Genomic DNA, 16,399 nt, shown 5'->3' on the forward strand with positions numbered 1-16,399 from the left:
GTTTTTCCTAACTGACCGCTTACGATAGGAGTAGTGCCAAAAAGTGTTTTTTTCGTTTTGGACTGAAAGTGAACAGTTTTTGCCGAAAGTTTCCAATAATTTTGTTTTCAGAATGCCTATAATAAATACAAAACAAAGTCCTTTAGTTACAAAATAATACTAAGGTGAAGAACTCGCGTCATAGTTTGTGTTGCGGCGTGTTATTTTATAAGTATTTATTTAAATATCTGGGCAACCGAGCTTCGCTCGGTTCTGTTTCGTATCCTTGACATGTGTCGCCATCTAGTTCAAAAATGAATAGTACCTACATCGAGCGAAAGAATTCTCAGCCTTAACAACACAACTACTGCACACGAGATGGCGCGCATTTCGCCACAAAAACTCAAATAGTGTAAAAATTCGTTTTAGCCTTGACCTGTGTCGCCATCTAGTGTTTGCAATAAATAGTACTTACATCGACCGAAAGAATTCTGTCTTAACAGTACAACTACTGCACACGAGATGGCGCGCGAAGAAAAACGCATGAAAACTCGAAAATTCGCGTTTTCCGGGACCTAAGGATAAGTTAGACCGATTTTTCACCCCCAAAAACCCCCACATAACAAATTTCTGCGAAATCGTTAGAGCGGTTTCCGAGATCGTCAGTGTAAATAAATATATATATAAATAAATAAATAAATAAATAAATAAATATACAAGAATTGCTAGTTTAAAAGTATAAGATATATTTGAGTTTTTTGCCACACTTGTCAAGTTGAATGAAACTAATGTTTGTTCGGTCAGTCGGTTCACGTAGGATCGTTTGGTTTCATTCTTCGCATATAGGCGGCATAAGTAGGTAACACACTACCTAATATTTAAATACCAAAGCAACGTTGCTTTGGTATTTAAATATTAGGTAGTGTGACGAGAACGAAAGTACTTTTTCAGTACATAAATATGGTATTGTTTATTCGCACTATTGCGCAAAATGATTTTCCCCTCACTAGCTCGGAAACACGTGTTTTGTCCTTTAATACCAGCGGGTAAAAACGCATTTTATCCACTAGTGGGTAAAGTAATTTGACCTTAAATAAAGTCAAATTAACTGCTTTAAAATTTATAAAAGTAGGTGAATCTAGTAATAAAGATGATTTACCACCTGTGGAACTACTGGAAGCAGTGATAAACGCATTTTTTGCGTTGTAGTTTCCTCGCTATAGTGAGGGGAAAAGTTTTGTGTTACACTCGGGTGCAAATGTATTTTACTTCTCGTGTGTTAAAAAACTCGCAAGTTCAGGATTCTATTCTCGAACCACTCGCTTCGCTCGTGGTTCAACTATAGAATCCTTTCACTTGCTCGTTTTTCAATTTCACACTCGGCGTTAAAATACAACTTTGCCCCCTTGTATAAACAAATAACTATTATTACTTGTCATATCGAAACCTTCAAGGGTTATTTATGTACTGAAAAACGTCGTACAATACATGATTAGGATTCTTCGTGGCAAACAAGGGTATGCCAGAGCTATACTAGAAAAATCGGTCCTTTAGAGAGAAAACAGTTATACCTAAGGAGACTTCTTCTGTGCCCATATTATGACTCATATGGCTTTTGGGATATACCAGCTTTCACCGAAACATTTGCACTCCGTCTATTACTAAGCATGACAATATATTCCCTGTTCTAGAAACAAGTTCAGAGGAAGAAACATTAGAAAATTTAGAAAAAAAAACATTAGAAAAAACATTTAGAAAACGTCAAGAAACTTCACATTTTCAAGCAAATTTTATAAGTAGGTACTATTTAATTGTAGCATAACTAAATCAAAGATTGATTTTTAACACTTTCGAAACCGGGCTCTACGCGGCGCTACGAAATTTTCGCTACATACGGGGAAACCCATGTAATCGGCTACGCTTCTACGAGCGGTGTGCCCGACAGTCGGGTTCTTGGTAGCGAAAGTGTTAAGGACAATGTCTTATAGCAGCATGCATAACTTGATAATATCTACACTTTACTATAGGTGTCATCTCTGTTCGCTCGTGGCCCAAAATACCCATCCTCCTTTGTAACTTTACTCATCTCTATTCAAAACACTCCCTTCAGTCGTGTTTTAATTTATCGCCGCTTACACTCGTTGATGACTCACGGTAGTGGCTCTTATCCATAGGTACTCCTACAAAACCTGTACGTGTAACCGGTGTAACCGTGACAGTTTTAAAACTGGCCTAAATTCAATTTCGCTAACGAAACTTCGACAGCGTACCTACGAGTAGATTTTTTCGATATATATTCGGTATGTCGAGTTAAATAAACTTCAAAGTGTAGCTCTAAGGTATATGTGAGTGTGCACGGGAAAGGGTCCCACTTTGTCGATTGCTATAAAGCCGCTTTGTCTATTTATTCATATAAAGATACAAGTAAATCTCGCCTTAATGGTAACCGACAATGTGGGACGTTTAGCTAAACACACTAACATATAGTTTGTGTCGTCCATAATGACGCACATTAGTCAAATCTAAGTGCTTTCTCACATTATCCGATCCGATATCGAATATAGGACCGATATCCCGTACATGTAAACAGCCATCTTTGATTTTTACCTTTGAAATTCTTCCGACATCCGGTATAGGATCGGATAATGTGAAAACGAGTGCATATCATTTTCACATTACGCTTCACTCCTTAGTGATGTTATTAATCGTGTGCGCCTTTGTAAGTGACACAATAATATATGTACCAGCAAAGACATAATATGTATATGTAACTCCGGACTATAGACGGATAAAGTCTGAGAAAAAAATGTACCTACCTCAAAGCCCTAGAGAAAAAGGTACGGTGGCCTAGATGGCGTGACACCTTTGGGGAACGCTCGGTTAGATGACGCTAATATTAATATTTGACATTTTCACACATATCAAGCTAACAGTATGGGCCAAATTGTCAAAACTGAGGTTCAAAAGTTTTAAGCTTGTATCGAGAGATGGCAGTCTATGCACTGTGATTACACATTTTACTTTGACAGTAACTCTCTATAACACTCGATCCTCTTTGGTACCAGGAAAACAACACTAGACGCTCACACAATTTACGCAGCTGTCACAAAAATTGCGATATTTCGCGACTATCAAAGCAACATTCTCTTTAGTACCTAATAACGCTAGTGTAGCAATAAACGTATAAACGTCTCATCATTCCCCAACCCGACTATTTTTTCTTAATCCGACACCCATAAATATTTATGTTTCTATAAAAACTTCCGACACCCGCCGCGGAACGACATAAAGATAAAGAAACAGTAAACTGGGACCGTTTATTAGGGAAAAGTCGCTAACTGGTCATTGTGGGTAGAAATTTGGAAGAGCTCCAAAAGCATCCAATGTAATTCGATTCTTTGTAGATTATGACGTTTTATGCCATATTCTCGATAGTTGACGATTGATTTATTTTATGTTTTAGTTACGGACAATATATTATCAACTCATCAAATGCTGTAGAAATTGACCCTACAACTTCCCTTGAGAACCTTCGCAATTTTGGATGCGCCTCTTAAGTAGGTGTATTGCTATATGTAATGTAATGCAATCATCTAACCTAATTATGAAGAATTATTATTCAACTCAACGTTACTCACGGTTTACATCTGTGGTTTACATACAGGTATATATAACTATTATAGTATTACGAGTATAGTTTTACGTGATATTATTTGACGGTTTAGCAGGCGGTTACATAAGTGAAATATGTGGGTTTGACTCTTTAATACGAACAAATGTGACGTTATCTGGGCAAAGGGACCTTTTTGTCGATGGCGCTTAAGGCGTTATGAGCGATGTTCGTATACAAATACGAAGCCGCGGGACGTAAGCGCCATAAGGTCCCTTTACCCAGATATCGTCACAAATAATCTTATACTTTTAAACGAGCAATTCTTGTATATTTAGTTATTTATATATACCGACGATCTCGGAAACCGCTCTAACGATTTCGCCGAAATTTGTTATGTGGGGATTTTCGGGGGTGAAAAATCGATCTAGCGAAGCCTTAGATCCCGGAAAACGCGAATTTTCAAGTTTTCATGAGTTTTTCTTTCGCAATAGTAAACGTAAAATATGGTCGTTAATTTCGCCGCACGCGCATCGATTCCGCTTAGTTCAGTCATACGAGGTCGGTCTAATGTACGCAGATAGATCGTAGGTGTCTGTGCCGGTTTCGAATCCCGGCCAGAATTTTTTTTTTGTTTTTGTATTTATAAGAGTTTTTTTATCTAAATACGTGATATATTAAAATAGAACAGAACGAAGCTCGGTCGCCCAGATTTTAATAAAGGAAATAACTAAACATGAAAAACTAAATCATCCATCAACTTTTGTCTTGATACTCTCACACAAATTGCTGACCCGATTTACGGGCAGAGGACGACGTGTAAACATTTCCACCGACCACATTACACTCGTGTCTAAGTATCTCTATTATCAAGACATTAACAGCCTACCTAATAAAAAGGGTTCCATTGTTCGCCATCCTAATGGATATTTTTCACGCAAAAAGTATCCTATACGTGATAAAGCCCCTGAAATAAAACGTCATTTCCATTCTCATGCTACGTGAGACTTTGCTTCTCTGATACTGTATTCAGTGCGCGGACATAGACATCTGTATCTCTATCTCTAAGCTCACTATAGACAACTATCGCAGTGGATATTATGGTGATCAGTGCGCTATTTAAACACATTAACACAGTGACATTGACACTTGACATTGACAATTCTTGACCCTTTTTAAAGTCTGTCTTATATGATTAAGCACTGTCCAATTTACCAAAATAAAATATTACCATATTTTATTTTAACTTAAAAACAGCAAAAAATATTTTTAAAGTATACTTTTACGTAATCAGGCGAAAACAACACAGTCATGTTTATCTATAGAATATATGTGCATCAGGCCATTCTATTCGAAAACAACATTTTCTGACCTTTTAAGTATGAAGGCATAAAGTTCAATATGTCAGTGATTGTTTTGACATGCAGTAAGGTTCGAATTCGATGACGTCACTTCAACGCTGACAGCGTTTTCGGTGGCTAAAATAAATAAAAGATTTCACACATTTTTAATCGAAACTACGTAGTCAAAAAACACTTTTTATACTACCCAAAATCTATAAATACTGTTTTTTTATGTCAAATACTACAAAATACAATCATTTGCTGTGCCAAATTCGATATGAGTCTAGTAGCCTATTCCTGTCTTGTAAGTAACATTGTTACTCAGCGTCAATACCTCCTCGTTGAACAGACAATGGAGAAGTTTCACTGTATTTCACTTTATTTTTCTATATTTAAATAAGCCACAGTAGCCTCTTCAAATTGATTTATTGTTCAATTTGCTTATTACTTACGTAAGGTCACAGAATATTATAATAGTACAAGTACAGAAGGCTCACTCCTTTGATGTTCCCAAAATGCCGCTAAATTCTTACCTACATTAAGAAACGGCCCGAACGCAAGCACGTGCCGCGCGCGCGCGAAGGTCGTCACCACTGAACGGAACTCGTGGCCGCCGCCATGTACTTGTAGCGCGGCGATAGAATCACGGAGTGAGCCGCCCCTGGTAAGGTTTGTTTATATACGAAAGGGTTTCTTTAATACTCTTCTAGTTTTTGCTTTTTATTTTAAAATTATACATGTAAAAAGTATGTAGGATAAATAACAGACGAAAATGGGAACATGTTCGAAATTATGGATGGATGATAAAAATGTTTCCTTCCTTTTAAGTAGGTACCTGGGTGGCTAGCCGAATGGCACAATCGCTCACGAAACGCTCACGAAACGAAGCGCTAATAGATATCTATCTCTATCGCGCTTGCGTATTGGCGCGACAGAGCCAGCGGCGTATCGCTTTCGTTTGGCGTCGGAGAAATGCCATTCGGCTACGGGGCCTGGACTGAAATTTCAATGTACGTGTACGCTCAATATGAGCGATAAAAGCAATGTGTACATTATCAAAGTGTCAAAAAACATTAATCCTTAAAGGGTAACATCAAAAAAGCTACAAGATCTTATCAACGTAATTCAATAGCCCATTACCCAAACTAACCCATTGAATCGAACGTAGAAAGCTGATCACAATCTGTCTAGTGTGATCCTCAGGAGAGGCTCTGTCTATGTGTTATACCATATTCTATTTGAAGATATTGTTCTCTCCTAATAGAATATAATATACTTTATTTAACATCAAATTGGACAAATAGGTGCAACAGAGATACCAAAGACATAATATATGTAACTATATAGACGGATAAAGTCTACAAAAAAAAACGTACCTCAAAGCCCTAGAGAAAAAGGTACGGTGGCCTAGACGGCGTTACACCTTTGGGGAACGCTCGGCTAGATGGCGCTAATATTAATATTTGACATTTTAACACATATCAAGCTAACAATATGGGCCAAATTGTCAAGACTGAAGTTCAAAAGTCTTAAGCTTGCTCGAGAGATGGCAGTCTATGCACTGTGATTACAGATTTTACTTTGACAGTAACTCTCTATAATATTCGATCCTCTTTGGATATACATACAACACAGATGGTAAAATAAAATCAATTCGTTGAGTATAATGACGCGCGTTCTTCTTCTTTCTTGGTCACATCGGGCATCGGGCAAGGAAGTAGCCTTGGCCCCCTTCTCTTTCTTATTCTCGTAAACGACCTACCGTCAGCGATCAACCATTCAACATGCCTTTTATTTGCCGATGACCTTAAACTAGCACTGCCAATTAACAACATTGATGATTCTTCTCTACTGCAAATCGATATTAATAAAGTTTCTGCTTGGGCAAGAAATAACAGCTTAACTCTGAACAACGATAAATGCTCAGTAGTTACATATGCGCTTAATCGGCACCCAATAAATTATCGGTACAAAATAGAGGGAAAATCCTTGAAACGCGTCTCTGAAATTAAGGATCTTGGTACATGGTTTGATACTCAATTAACGTTCAACCAGCATATTACGAAGATATGCAAAGAGGCTCGTAGATGCTTGGGGTTTGTCATACGCCAAGCTAAGTTATTTACCAGCAGACATGCTATGACTGTACTCTACAATGCATTCGTCCGGAGCAAGCTAGAGACCAATGCAATCATATGGAATCCCCACGAAAAGCAGTATACGCTTTTAGTGGAGAGAGTCCAGAAATCGTTTGTTCCGTCGAGGAACAGAGATTTTTAGTTTTAATTTCTTTTCTTGATATAGTTAAATAGTTATTTCATTTTCATACATACAAGGCAACACAATTTAGAAAGAATACTTTTTTCCATGTATATGTAGCACAGTTTTTTGGAGCTGGCAATTACAGAAGTCCCAAAGCGACTTTCCGGTGCGCCTACAACGCCACCTGGTGGGAATAAAAAAAAACTCTCTCTTCGACCGTGCGAGCGCCATGATCTGCGCTCCCGTTAATACGAATTAAAAATAGTTATCGGTGCACCGGCGCGACATAAACGTGAAAATTGACATTCAAGTGATATCAGTCATTCAAGTGATAGATTCATATTATCTTTTTCTTCTGTGACAATTTGATATGTTTTCTCTGAAGAAGAACGACGTATTATTAAGCAATAATATAATTTATTGAAATTAATTTCCATAGAGTACCTAGTCTGTTCATATTCTTTGATGAATACTTTTGCAGGTTAAATTGTATCTTGTTATTTAATGCATGTTAGTTATAAGATGTAATGTTTTGAAAAGAAGTTGCCCGCCGAGTTTCTTGCCGGTCCCATAGTGGATACCCCCCTCCCAACTGAGGGGGGACTGAAATCTTCTCGAGGCTGAGGCGTAGGGTTAGAGCCGGCGTAGCTTTATTTGACGTTCATATGCGCATTGTAATATGCCTACTTGAAAAATAAATATTTCATTTTCATTTTCATTTTCATTTTTCATTTTCATTTTATCAAAACCCAGTGACCTAATTAAGCCTCCGTTTATATGTGACAATCGTTTTAGTGTGAGGATTTTCCCAAAGTGTTTCCACGTGGCCCCACAAGCGCCTCTGGACGAATGTAAGTTAGCCTCACCAATTAAACGCCGCTACATCGTTTATTAGGTTTCTATATAAAAAACAATACGGGTATTATCCTCTCCTTTATCCAACACTATTCGTGTTGGGCATGGTAGACTACACGTCCCTTGAAACCCGCAGGAGTATATACCTAATCAAATATTTCCTCAAGTTAATACGAGGGGCAATAACGAACCCTCAACTATTATCACAGGTATCACTCCGTGTTCCCCGACTCACTGCTAAAGTGCTACGCCCTCGACGCCGCGGTCTCTTCGCTGTCCCTCCAGCTCGTACACGCATGCACGCCAATTCTCCCCTCCCCCAAGCGCTGACATTACTGAACGACATTTTGCTCAGTGACGACCACCTGGACATCTTTGTAACAACCGAGACCAAGTTCCTAGCCGCATCATGTCGTTACATTGAGAAAATTGTTACCACCAGCTCCATCCTTTAGGAAATTTATTAGAGAATTAATATTATACATAGCCTATTATTTATTAAATTATTATTGAATTCTAATTGTACATTATGACATTGTTTTAATATTTAATTGGTATATTTTAATTGTATTTATTATTGTCTTTTCCAGTTCTCGGGACCATGGGGTCCCGGACTTTTGGGAGGCGTGCGTGGGGCCGAAGCCAACAGCGCAGAGGCCCTTTAAGACAGTTTAATTTAAAGTACCTAATGTGACACTAGCCGGCGATTGTCCCTGTCCGCACTATAGAATGCACCCAAAGACAAGCCCCGGCTTGTGTAAAACTATTGCAATGAAAAGAAACAAATTGTACTGGGCTATTGGGTTGAGAAGTTAGTGTGCTAGTGACCGGTCTATGGAAAGGTCTATGGCACCTGCCTTGATCATATATTTTAAAAACACGAAAAAATAGGCAGGCGGTGACTCGCCAACTCACTATATGGGTCCCCGAAAATGGCCGCTCGCACGGAGCGACAAGGGGACAACATAGCGTGAGCGGCTCAGGGTGTGGAGAGGTGTGCGCCGCTTTCTACCCAGTCTGTACGAAACAGCCACTGTGCCAACTCGCGTCTTATGCATATTTCACTTCCACCCTGCGAGCATATAGCTCTGGCACCCCACTCTGGACGGCCGGTTAAGGCAAGCCAGAGGTGAGAATCCTGCGGCCCCTGCTCAGTGTTCACTCCGGCCGGCCAGTGAAGGCAAGCCGGAGGGAGGGGCCTGACCGACACTCGGGGGCATGGGACCCAAGGGACGCCACTTCCCATTCAGCTCTTATTATTATTATTTGTCTTTTCCAGTTCTCGGGACCATGGGGTCCCGGACTTTTGGGAGGCGTGCGTGGGGCCGAAGCCAACAGCGCAGAGGCCCTTTAAGACAGTTTAATTTAAAGTAATGTGACACTAGCCGGCGATTGTCCCTGTCCGCACTATAGAATGCACCCAAGGACAAGCCCCGGTTAGTGTAAAACTATTGCAATGTAAAGAAACAAATTATACTGGGCTATTGGGTTGAAATGTTAGTGTGCTGGTGACCGGTCTATGGAAAGGTCTATGGCACCTGCCTTGATCATATGTTTTAAAAACACGAAAAAATAGGCAGGCGGTGACTCGCCAACTCACTATATGGGTCCCCGAAAACGGCCGCTCGCACGGAGCGACAAGGGGACAACATAGCGTGAGCGGCTCAGGGTGTGGAGAGGTGTGCGCCGCTTTCTACCCAGTCTGTATGAAACAGCCACTGTGCCAACTCGCGTCTTATGCATATTTCACTTCCACCCTGCGAGCATATAGCTCTGGCACCCCACTCTGGACGGCCGGTTAAGGCAAGCCAGAGGTGAGAATCCTGCGGCCCCTGCTCAGTGTTCACTCCGGCCGGCCAGTAAAGGCAAGCCGGAGGGATGGGCCTGACCGACTCTCGGGGGCATGGGACCCAAGGGACGCCACTTCCCATTCAGCTCGCCACAAGCTGCCCTGGGGGCTTATTATTATTATTATTATAGGACATTCTTACACAGATTGGCTGAGGCCCACGGTAAGCTCAAGAAAGCTTGTGTTGTGGGTACTCACACAACGATATATCATTATATATAATAAAACTAAGTCGATAAAAGTGTGCGTGCCGATAAAACTTAAAAAGGAGTCCCGGCACGATAAAGGGACTTAAATAGTGTGATAGCCCTTTATCCCCCCTCGAACAAGAAAGTTCCCGTTTTAACCTAAAGGGCGTGTTTTTAAAGATATAAGGGCTTCTTCAACCCTAAGTATAGTGGCGCCATCTGTTGTCGAGTAGTTGAACTTCATTCAGAACAACGATTATTTGGGTTACATTTCGAAAGGCGCGAAATTTAAAATTCCAATTTCAATAGTCTTAAATTACATTTGTTCTGTTATCGAGTATTTGAACTTATTAAAGGGACTTAAATAGTGTGATAGCCCTTTACCCCCCTCGAACAAGAAAGTTCCCGTTTTAACCTAAAGGGCGTGTTTTTAAAGATATAAGGGCTTCTTCAACCCTAAGTATAGTGGCGCCATCTGTTGTCGAGTAGTTGAACTTCATTGAAAGTATTCTACAGCAGCAGAACCTATTGTCACGGCAGACGATAATATCGAGAACATTCTAGGAGATATGAGAAGGAAAATATTCTAAAACTTTCTCGAATATTCCAGAGCCTAGCTCTCTGAATATATAAGGGCCTACGCTAGCTTACGCGGACGCCCGCCGCGTGCGCACGCTCGCGGGTCCCGCTCCGGACACCCGCCGCGGGCCAGCGAGTCCGCGACGGGCGCCCGCGACGGTCGCACGCCTTACTTAGCGCTACCAGTATAATTTTGGTTCGCAGTGTGTACAGACGTGTCCGTTAGATAATGGATTTTTTAATAATTTATTATTTGGCGAAAAAACGTCGGCAGAAACAGAAACGTCGACAGATCTCCGTGTTCCTGAATAATAGGTTCTCCACAAACCTCTAACCACGCCTTTTGACGTGCATCTCTGTCTTTATATAATTCATTTCTCATATCCCATAATACTGGTCGAGCTTGCACTTCTAATATTACGCGCTCCGTGTCGATCATTATATTGTCTCAACTGTACTGCCCGGCGCGTGTATCCGCGGCACGATGCGGCGCTCGATTGAATTCAAGAAACAAGTCCGCTCCGTGTGCCCGCCGCGTGCGCACGGAGCGGACACCCGCCGCCCGCCGCGCGGATGAACGTCCGTCGCACGCGCCCGCGCCAGTTAGCGGTGTCTATACAATTTCTTTGAGGCGGGCGTCCGTTGCAGGTAATCCGCGTAAGCTAGCGTAGGCCCTAAGAGCCCGGTGTCGCCCGCCAGAGTCAGTTCGATTTGAACAGTGAAACAAGCGATTTCGAAACGAGAAGGAAAGAAGTTATCTGTGAGCCTTTATTTTGAAGTATCACGTGTGAGTATTTTTAATAGTGTGTATAATAATTTTCCATTTTGAAGCGAAGAAGAAAAAAGTTGTCTGTGAGCCTTTACTGTGAAATATCAAATGTGAGTATTTTAATAGTGTGTTTAATTAATTCTAATAGATTTCTTTTCTTTTAATTGTAATTTCCTTAAATAAAATTTTTGCTTTGTCTCAACGTACCCCACGTTTACGTAACAATGTATTTGTCTAAAAGAGGAGGAGATCTTGCCAGTTCTGCAGCGAAACGGCGGAAACAAAAAGAATATCGAAGAAATGAAACGGAAGAAGAGCGCGAAGCACGTTTACAAAATCAACGAACCAGAATGAGCACCCTGAGGAGTAGAAAAAGCGAAGAAAGGAAAGAAAATAAAAGTATTGAAGAATCGAGAATTTTAAAAGATAATCTAACAAAAGAAGCATTCCACTACAAACCGACAAAAAAATATTACAATCATAAATATGTTGTAATCGGAAAAATGAATACAATTTGCCAATTTTGCCACGCGAAAAAATTTAGTAAAGAAACACCAGGTCTCTGTTGCATGAATGGAAAAATTCGATTACCACTACTGGAAACACCTCCGCAGGAATTTCTACATTACATGATCGGGGAAACACTAGAATCAAAACACTTTCTTCAAAATATAAGATCATACAATTCCTGCTTTCAGATGACTTCTTTCGGTGCTACTTCGACTAACACTGATAGAAATGAATTTGAATATGTATTTTCAATTCAAGGTCAAATTTATCATAAAATAGGATCGTTACTACCAATGCCTAGCGAAGACTATAAATTTCTGCAAGTTTATTTTATCGGAAATGAAGAACAAGAAATTGATCAACGATGCACAATTTTAATGGATTGAGACGTGAAATAATCCAAGATTTACAGAGGATCTTACACAAATACAATCAACTGATTTACATATTCAAAACAACATTAGACCGCATGGTTTCTGATGACTATAAAATTGTTATTCGAGCCGATAAAAGACCACGTGGAGAACACGAACGGAGATTTAATGCACCTCAGATAGATGAAGTCGCCATCGTAATTGTGGACAATGAAAATACAAGCCGCGACATAATTGTACAACGAAGAAGAAAAGGACTACAACGCATTGCAGAGACACACCGTTCATATGATGCTCTTCAATATCCCTTAATATTTCTGCATGGAGAAGACGGATATCATTTCAATATAAAACAAATTCATCCTGAAACAGGCTTGGAAACAAACAAAAAAGTCACTTCCAAGGAGTTCTATGCTTATCGCTTAATGATCAGAGACAATGAAAAATACAATCACATACTCAACACTCGCCGTTTATTTCAACAATTTCTGGTAGATATGTACGCAAAAATAGAATCAGAACGGATGCTTTACATAAGACTGAATCAAAAGAAACTACGCACAGAAGAATACATCCACCTTCGAGACGCGATCATAAATGACGGTAATATTGATGATATTGGAACAATGGTAATCTTACCCTCATCATACATAGGAAGTCCAAAACATATGCATGAATATACTCAAGATGCCATGACCTACGTAAGAAAATATGGACGACCTGATCTCTTCATAACATTTACATGCAACTCATCATGGCCAGACATAAAAGAACAACTTAAATACGGACAAACATCCATGGATCGACACGACATAATAGCCCGAGTTTTTCGACAAAAACAAATAAGATTTATTGAAGTCATCACAAAATACCACATCTTTGGAACCGTTAGATGCTGGATGTATACTATTGAGTGGCAAAAACGAGGATTACCTCATTCACACAATCTCATATGGCTACAAGATAAAATTTATCCCACGGATATCGACAAAATCATTCAAGCTGAATTTCCCAATCCCCAAAATGATCCAGAACTATACAACATAGTAGTGAAAAACATGATTCACGGACCATGTGGACCATTAAACTTCAATGCGCCATGCATGAGTGATGGAAAATGTACAAAAAAATATCCAAAACCATACTTGGACGATACAAAAACTGAAGATTACGGTTATCCCAAATATAGAAGACGATCACCGAAAAACGGTGGATTCACAGCAAAAATACGAATACAAGGCAGAGACGAACTGGAAATAGATAATCAATGGGTACCCATACAACCATTTCAGTCGCAAAATCTTCAAATCAGTAACTAACTGTCAAATGTGACATAACGCGTGGTAACGTCGTGCAAACAATGCGACCGTATTGTTACAATAACAAAATGTAGTCGTCGTGTGCACTCGTTACGGTAACAAAATGTGTACGAATTTGTGGCTGTCAATGTCACTGTAAGAATGACTTTTAATGACACTTTATTAGTCGACGTTTGCACACATAACGGTAACAACATGTGGACGAATTTGTGGCTGTCATTGTCACTGTCAGAACGGTTTCTGACAGTGACATTGACAGAATTTGTACACACATGTGTAGGTCTGATTACCGAACTGCTCCTAAACCACTGTAACCGCAAATGACAATCTGAAATACGAAGGTTTCTCAAACTTTCTTGTGAAGTTGTGGACTGGTTGCTTTGAATCATTTAAATATGAGCGAATTAAATAATAATAAACGACGACGACCATTTAAGCACTCTTCGACATTTTATAGAAATGTGGGAAAGTTAAGAAAAGTGCAGAATGATAATACAAATAGATAAGCACTTTATAGTTACTTAATGTATTAAATATATAATTTTTAATTCTTATTGATAAAAATGAAGTGCAGCAACAGCTTTACACAATAAAAGTAGGAATCAAATGAAATAGAGTATTTACTGTGATATTAATAGAATTTCTGTTGCGCAATGATAGTTTTTTTCAGTACAGATGCTGCTTTTTACACGCAGTAGTGCGAGCAAATCAAGCAATGATTCATTTCTTGTCTGGTCGAAACTCTTAGCTTAGATTTAGGTACTGAAAATCGTCATACGATACACGTGCGAAAAGGAAATTCACAACTCGTGTCGATTTAAAACACTCCCTTCGTTCGTGTATTAATTTATCGCTACTCGTATCGATTTTCCTCTTTTCCGCACTCGTATCTACAAGTATTTTGTTTGGGTTACAAAAAAAACACATTATTTACTCTACTAAGTTTTATTACTGGGGACGCTATTGCACAACACCCTGCATTTTATGATTAAGCACTGAGACTTGGCACAGGTTGTTCCTTGGGTGGCCCTGAGTAGATAAAGATCGGGAGGCATTGAGAGCCCCCCTTAATTTAGGAGGGAAGAGGGGGGGAAGGCTGGCGCCGCCGCGCTTCCTTTGAAACCATATTTCTCTAAAACTATACAAAATAGGGCATGTGATATATCATTTTCGGATAAATGAAGGACGAGGAATTCATTTTTGGAACAAAAAAAATGTATTTTAGAACAAAAATACAAAATAAAATGGGAAAATCTGAAAACGAGATTTTTTTTTATACATATTATTGCACATTTTATGAAAACTGTAATGGTTTTTTCTAAATAAAAAATATTATTTAATAGCTACATTTATCTAGTTTTAGAAAATGTATAATTTGTTATAGAAATATATTATAGGACGAGTGATAAAAAATAATTTACATCGCCCGATAGGGTGATTTGAATGCTCATTTCAATAAGTTTTGTCAATGATTTCAGGTATAATCACTATTTTTAACACACGAAAGCCGTAATCATTGTAGTTTATGGCTATTTTAGTGATTAATGTACTTAAAATAAAAAAAATACAAAATTTTTAAAAAATATTAAAAATGTGATATTTTTTTTAACATTATCCTATTTTATTCTTTCTACACAATATATATCTAAAAGCAATAAATATCAATAAAAAGCCACATTTATACAGTTTATAAAAATATATAGTTTGTTATATAAATATATTACGAAACGCGAGATAAAAAATAATGAAAATGAAAATTTTAATGTACATCTTACGTTGCATTATTCGATGAGGTGAGGTAAAGGTACTACCCGCTATGCAGTGGAGTTCGTCTAGTAATACAGAAATATACTTATTCTAATAACGTTTACACATGTAGGTATATCACGACCCAGTACAGAAAATTGTAAAAGTCCTATAATATAGTTTATTTTGATTGTAAAATAAAATTGCATGTGACTTATATTGCAAAAAAATGTCTTAATCACGTTCTCCTCTCCTAAAGCAGTTCTGCATGCATAGGCTTGAAGATTTTTTAGTTTACTAGCAGAATTTAGTTACTTCCTTTGGGCCCCCTTAAATCGGTTTTACCCATCCATAAAAGATAAAATAAAAATCGTCATATTCTTCCTTTCAGTATCAATGATAGTTAGTTATTGCGCAATAGTGCCATAAAAAATAAACTAGATTCGTATTAGCATTAAACATTAATGATTTTTGAACTAAGACATTGCTTTTGTACAAAGGAGAACCTCAAAAAATGGTCTGACTAGACGAAAACATGTGTATCGGGGCTAGTACTCAAGGCTCTCAAAAAGTGTAGCTATTTTGAGTTATTCAAATAAAACAACATGAATAGTCTGAATTTAATTATGTATATATCAGAACATCCACTGCATAAGCACATCAGCTCCGAACATTTAATTTAAAAAGTATTTTTTTACGGTTGCACCTTACGCGGCACTGTTTTTTATTACACCTGCATCCGACAATTTCGAGGCATGTTTCTGCAGCAACAGGCAACGTTGCGGGCAAGTAGGCTCCCAAATCCCAATTGTTACAGACTTTCGTCCAGCCACAAGTAGAAAATAATGGCAAATTTTGAATTGGGTTTAGTTGACCCCATACATGGACACCTTGATATACCTATAACCCTTACAAAAATGGTGCAAGGCAGCCTTTTGTCGGTGAAATGCTGTTAATTTGGCGGTCTTTTTTGGTTAATAACTATTTTCGGCACTCGTTAACCAAAGTACAGGACG

This window comes from Leguminivora glycinivorella, chromosome 15, assembly GCF_023078275.1.
Source record: "Leguminivora glycinivorella isolate SPB_JAAS2020 chromosome 15, LegGlyc_1.1, whole genome shotgun sequence".
Classification (NCBI taxonomy): Eukaryota; Metazoa; Arthropoda; class Insecta; order Lepidoptera; family Tortricidae; genus Leguminivora; species Leguminivora glycinivorella.